Source organism: Bison bison, unplaced genomic scaffold, assembly GCF_000754665.1.
Source record: "Bison bison bison isolate TAMUID 2011002044 unplaced genomic scaffold, Bison_UMD1.0 scf7180017864471, whole genome shotgun sequence".
NCBI lineage: Eukaryota > Metazoa > Chordata > Mammalia > Artiodactyla > Bovidae > Bison > Bison bison.
Window position 1 is genome coordinate 28620208 of NW_011495032.1, and position 6324 is coordinate 28626531.

The 6324-nt window shown below is 44.4% G+C and overlaps 1 protein-coding gene and 1 non-coding gene across 2 annotated transcripts in view; one reads left to right on the forward strand and one right to left on the reverse strand.

Moving 5' to 3' along the window:
- The window catches only part of INO80D (INO80 complex subunit D), a 58022-nt gene extending 57020 nt beyond the window's left edge, over positions 1–1002 (reverse strand). The window contains exon 1 of the mRNA XM_010861031.1: positions 438–1002. The gene's annotated coding sequence lies outside the window, so the exon portion shown is untranslated. The remainder of the gene's footprint in view (positions 1–437) is intronic.
- Positions 1003–4223: 3221 nt separating this feature from the next.
- Positions 4224–4295, forward strand: TRNAC-GCA. The gene has a single exon. It is a non-coding gene; the product is annotated as a tRNA-Cys (tRNA).
- The last annotated feature ends 2029 nt before the right edge of the window (positions 4296–6324 follow it).

Sequence of the window (6324 nt, forward strand, 5' to 3'; positions counted from 1 at the left end):
GGACCTATGGTTTCCAGATCTTCCAATTTTTCAAAAAATACAAATCCAAATTTTCTCACAAAAATCTTCCATGTCAGTAGCTCATTTGCACTGTTCAAACACAAGGTATGTGACCCTGAGCAAGTTATTTTACAAATCTGTTTCCTCATCTATAAAGTGTCAGTGCTAAAAGTGACACACAAACAGTGAATGTCAAACAAAAACTTTTACCAGCTTCCATTTTAAAGTCTGTTCTACATTACCCCAGGTTTCAAGCTGAATGTATAAAACTGTAAATATGTACAAATATATTTTACTGGAGCAGGATCCAGAAAGTTTATCAGATTCCCAAAAAAGACTAAGAACCACTAAGTCAAATTTTTCTACAACTTCAGCTGTTATCTATACAAGGATGGATCCCAAATCGGCATCCGATTACCGGAAGACGACCACTTTACCTCTGTAACCAGCCTCTCCACTGACTTCTCTCCAAGCCCATTGCCATCACGGTAGTCCAAACCTTCAATCTCTTCTCAGCAGCTGTCCACTTGCCCTCCTTTGTTCCACTTTTTTACGATCTGAATCCTCTAAAATGCAAATAATTTATTTGGCCAAAGGCCTACATAAATGTATGAGAAATCCAAACCTCTTAAGTACAAGACTCCTTAAGACCTAACCAAGCCAACCACTCCCTCTCCTATTATAGATTCCTACAATTTGCAATACAGAATAGGTCCCACCTCCTGGAATGCCTAACTCCTCCTATTTGCTCTGGGCAGAAACCCACCCCCCTGGAAAATCCTTACTTTTTGCCCCAGGCCAGAGTAAATAAGCTTTCCTTCCTCCAAGCTAAACTATCCCTCCTCCTTCAATGTTGTAAATGTCAACTTTATTTTTCTTCTCCACTAGACTAAAAACTCCTCAAGGGCAAACAAAGTATCTTTTTCTTACAAGGCCCAGTTGTTTTTCAGTTGCTCAGCTGTGTCCAACTCTTTGTGACCCCATGGACTGCAGCAGGCCAGGCTTCTCTGTCCTTCCCCATCTCCCAGAGTTTGCTCAAACTCATGTCCATTGAGTCGGTGATGCCATTCAACCATCTGGTCCTCTGTTGACCACTTGTCCTCCTGCCTTTGATCTTTCCCAAACCCTAGAGCTACCACTAAAGAGGCCGAGGTGATAAATGAACGAAGCGGCACAGGCTTCAGCAAACTCTACTATCACTCAGATAAGCATCCTACCTTCCCAAGGTGAGCCTACCAAATCAGCCAGACTATTCAGCTTTTCAAAGCCATTCAACATACACACCTGCATGCATATAGCTTCAAGTTTAAAAGGAGCTAGAAGAAAACCCACCTTCTTTGCCCACTGGTGTACTTACAAAGTACCACTTCTTTACATTTACCAACTCAAGAGCTCAATGGCAGAGACTAGACTAACATCAAGCTGCTGAAACTTTGTGAATATACTGCTAATTTTTTACTGGCACAAAAATATTTATTTGCCCCACGAAGGTAATTATTATATTGTATCTGTACTCAAATACTTACTAGTATTATTAACATATGCTGAGTCAAGCACTCATTCACACTGAAAAAAATTAACATCGAGAATATTAAAATCTTAAAGGAAAATATTATACAAAGACCACATATGAGGCTTCATGTGCAGTTCCTCATTTAATCACAACAGCCCTATGAAGGTGTTATCATCACCCCCTTTCACAGATGAATAAACTGAGACTTAATGAGATTAATTTATCTAAGTCACATAGGTAGGATTCAAAGCCAATGTGACTCCACCGCCCAAGCTTTTAACCAATACGAGACTATCAGTTCAGTTCAGCCGCTCAGTCATGTCCGACTCTTTGCGACCCCACGGACTCTAGCATGCCAGGCTTCCCTGTCCCTCACCGACTCCCATGTATAAAAGTATACAACATTGTTAAATGGAAGATCCTGAGATCACGTGGTATGCACACACAATCACAAAACACACACGCAGATCACAAAATGTTAACAATGGTTATCTCTTGAATAGAATGAAAGTGTTAGACACAAAAAGTGTCCAACTCTTTGTCACCCCATTGACAGCAGCCCACCAGACTCCTTGTCCATAGGATTTCCTAGGCAAGAATACTGGAGTGGGTAGCCATTCCCTTCTCCAGGGGATCTTCCCCCACCCAGGGATGGAACCCTGGTATCCTGTATCGCAGGCAGACTGAATGGAATGAATATGAGTAAATATTACCTTGGGGTATCCCTGGTGGCTCAGATGGTAAAAGCATATGCCTACAATGCGGGAAACCAGGGTTCGATCCCTGGGTTGGGAAGATCCCCTGGAGAAGGAAATGGCAACCCACTCCAGTATTCTTGCCTGGAAAATCCCATGGACTGAGGAGCCTGGGAGGCTACAGCCCATGGGGTCGCAAAGAGTCAGACACTACTGAGCGACTTCACTTTCAAATATTACCTTTAATCAGAAAAAAAGTCAAACAAGAGAAACAGTATAGAAAATAGAAGAGTAAAGTGGCCTGAAAGTGAAAATGAAAATTTCTCAGTCATGTCCAACTCTTTGCCACCCCATGGACCGACTACGCTATGCTATGCTATGCTAAGTCACTTCAGTCGTGTCCGACTCTGTGCGACCCCATAGACGGCAGCCCACCAGGCTCCCCCGTCCCTGGGATTCTCCAGGCAAGAACACTGGAGTGGGTTGCCATTTCCTTCTCCAATGCATAAAAGTGAAAAGTGAAAGGGAAGTTGCTCAGTCGTGTCCGACTCTTAGCGACCCCATGGACTGCGGCCCACCAGGGTCCTCTGTCCATGGGATTTTCGAGGCAAGAGTACTGGAGTGGGGTGCCACTGCCTTCTCCGTGGACTGACTATACAGTCCATGTAATTCTCCAGGCCAGAATACTGGCATGGGTAATCTTTCCCTTCTCCAGGAGATCTTCCCAACCCAGGGATCGAACCCAGGTCTCCCGAACCGCAGGTGGATTCTTTACCAGCTGTTGAGCCACAAGGAAGCCCAAAGTGGCCAAGGGGAATAGTATAGAGCACAGAAGAGTAAAGTGGCCTAGGTGAGTTAAGAGTCAAGTACATGAGCTACCTTATCTAATCTTTATATCAAAAGAAAAAAGTTTTTTCCATTTTACAGATAAAGCTGAAGAACCTGCCCAGTGCAAGAACTGGCTGGGATCAGAACTCAAGACCCAGTTCAAATGTGGCTGACTGTAGGGTGAAAGTGAAAGTGAAAGTGAAGTCGCTCAGTCAAGTCCGACTCTTTTCGACCCCATGGACTGTGGCCCATCAGGCTCCTCCGTCCATGGGATTTTCCAGGCAAGAGTGCTGGAGTGGATTGCCATTTCCTTCTCCAGGGGATCTTTCCGACCCAGGAATCGAACCCAGGTCTCCCGCATTGCAGGCAGACGCTTTTACCGTCTGAGCCTGCTACAAATAAAATGCGACCAAAAAGCTGTCTTAAAACCAAGTCACATTCAGGGAAAGAAACCGAACCAAGTAACCGAGCATCCTAAGTGCAATCAGGGAAAAAAAGAGAGGAGCAGGAAAAGAGTATCTCTGCGAGTGTCCCAAAAAAGCCAGGACGAGTCATTACAGTTGAGGTTCTGGGACAAAATCTACCTGATGGAAGTGAGAAGAAGACTCCACTGCTGTTTGTTTTGCAAAGCACAGAGCTGCATTAGCATAAATTAAATGGGCTTAGATGGAACACCATTGTATTTGCTGTGGAGTATCTCCTTTGGGGACAATTGGCTGCCTCCAACCCAGTATCATCCATTCATCCATTGTTTACAGGTTACGAGGTATGTGGGGGGAAGAGACTGGGTGCCACTAGTCTGAGAACATTGCCATCTAACTGTATTCAAATATAAATGACCTCTCCTTATCCATAACTATGGTTCCAAACCTGGATAGTGAGAGCTAACTCTGGGGGAACAATTCAGGTAAGACTGAATGGATCAGCCTTTTTCTTTTTTTGAAGTGACATGTTTAATTTTGGGTGCTCTGACTTAGAAATTTTAAAATCCATCTAAACTGTAATTTCAATTCTCTACAATAGTATTAACATGATTTACTGAGAAAAATGGTTTGGGGTAGGGGATACAAATTTCCTTACACAATCTTTCAGAGGAAAGAAAACTTGATTACTTCAGACTTATAAATGAAAATAAACATCTACTTTTGAAACTAAATATTTAATAGTGAAAAAGTATACTACTTTCTTCCCCGGTGGCTCAGACGGTAAAGCGCCTGCCTGCAATGCAGGAGACCCAGGTTCGATCCCTGGGTTGGGAAGATCCCCTGGAGAAGGAAATGGCAACCCACTCCAGTACTCTTGCCTGGAAAATCCCATGGACCGAGGAGCCTGGTAAGCTACGGTCCTGGTAAGCTATGGGGTCGAAAAGAGTCGGACACGACTGAGTGACTTCACTTCACTTATATTACCTTAGCCACTAAAATTTAATTCAATATTTGCCTTGAAAGCCTTTTTTTTTTAAGTTTCAAACACAATGTAACTTTTTAGATTATCAAACCCACTATTCCTTCAAAAATAAAGTAGCCCATGGAATGATTAGATCAGGAAAGACTGCAGGGGTGGTGGGATACAAAACTTTTGGGATTTGTACATATACACATTTTTAAAGTCTGGGAATACGAAGCCAACAATACACCTTAAAAATATCAAATTAGGAAGCAAAGAGATTTTTTTTAAAAACCTCAAAATGTCCTAAGAGATTCACAGACTGATTTCTTCCATACAGTGTGCTCTAAAAATAAGGACAAACTATAACAGAAGTAACAATTTTGGGTACACAAGTTTATGAAAACATCCAAATCAACAAGCAATTTCAATAAATCAATAAAGTTAAACAACCGTTAAATGTAATTTACATTTTGGGTATGAAATACACACAATTTCAAATATCAAGTGTTTCTTTCTTTAGCAAAATACTAAATGGCTGGATGGCTGTCCTTGTAGAGAAACAGGAGTTTTATTTCAGGCAAACAAAAAGAAAAGGAGACACACTTAGTAAGACTCCACAGAAGGAATCTCACTTCCACGCGGAACAGAAGTCAGCACTGACCCTGTGGTGGGTTACCCACTGCCCTGCAAGTGCCAGCATCTCCTGGATAATAGTACTCTGGGGGTGAGTGGTCAGTGTGGAACACCTCTGCCAGCCAGCTCCACAGCCTGCTACCAGGCGGGACACACATACCTACACACAGCCTCTGGCCCCAGGTCCAGGTCTACTTAAAAACAGCGGGGAACAAAAGAGCCAATAAAAGAGGAAAAACCACCTCCCCAGACAATCCCACGCTGGGGGATGGTGGGGGGTGGGGGCGGGCAGGGCACATTAACATTTGACTTCCACACACTAAAGAACACCAGGAGGTTAAGTGGAGCCACAGGAAACATCCCATCCCCGAAAACCAGGAAATTTAGATTTGGAAATTTAAGTTTTATACATTAAAAAAAAAAAAAAAACTTTCAAAACTCCCGGCACCAAAATATAGCTAAAATTAAATCCGTTTAAACATAGAGGAGGGGGGAAATAGCCAAACCACACTGTGTTCAGTTCCCTGAGGGCTCTTCCACAGACCCTTCTGAGTTGCGGCAATAACAAGTTTCCTTAAAAATCCTCCACTTTTCTATTTCTAGGGTCGAAAAGAAGAGTATCACAAAAATCCAAATAGCTATTATCAGAAAAAAATAAACGGACGATCCTTAAACTGTAGACCTTGTTTCAGCAGCTGCCCTGCCCACCTCCACCTCCCTCCTCGTTCTTAGTGCTTCCCAGCGGGGTCCGTCCTGACAACCAGGGTCCCCGCCTTGGGTCCAGTCCCCGTGTTTGTTTTCCCGGACAGTGACCAAACAGGACAGGAAAACTCCTCCATCTAGGGGCTGCTCCAGACATCCAGCCCCCCTCTCCCTCCCTGACAGTCTCCTCCCCCCTCCCTGCATCTTTCCCTCTGCAAGGCTGTCCAGAAAAGGGGGCTCGGGACTCGAAGAAGTCCGGGATGGGAGGAAGGGTGGGTGCTCGGTCTGAAAATAAACACTCTCGCTTCCTGGGGTAAGGGCTAAAAAAGCGATTAGAAAAGCCTGCCCAGTAGAAATACCACCTGAATGTACCTCCTCCCTTTCCCACTGCAACAAGCCCAGTCACTAACTAATCAGCTAAGACAAATCCCTGGAAAACTTTTGCAAACGGGCAGAGAGGACCCTCTCCCCAGCCGGGGGGCTCCCGGGGACGGGGCTGGAGTTTGCAGCCCTGGAAGGGCTCACCGGGGAACGGGGTGGGGCGCGGGCGAGGGGTGCAGGGGC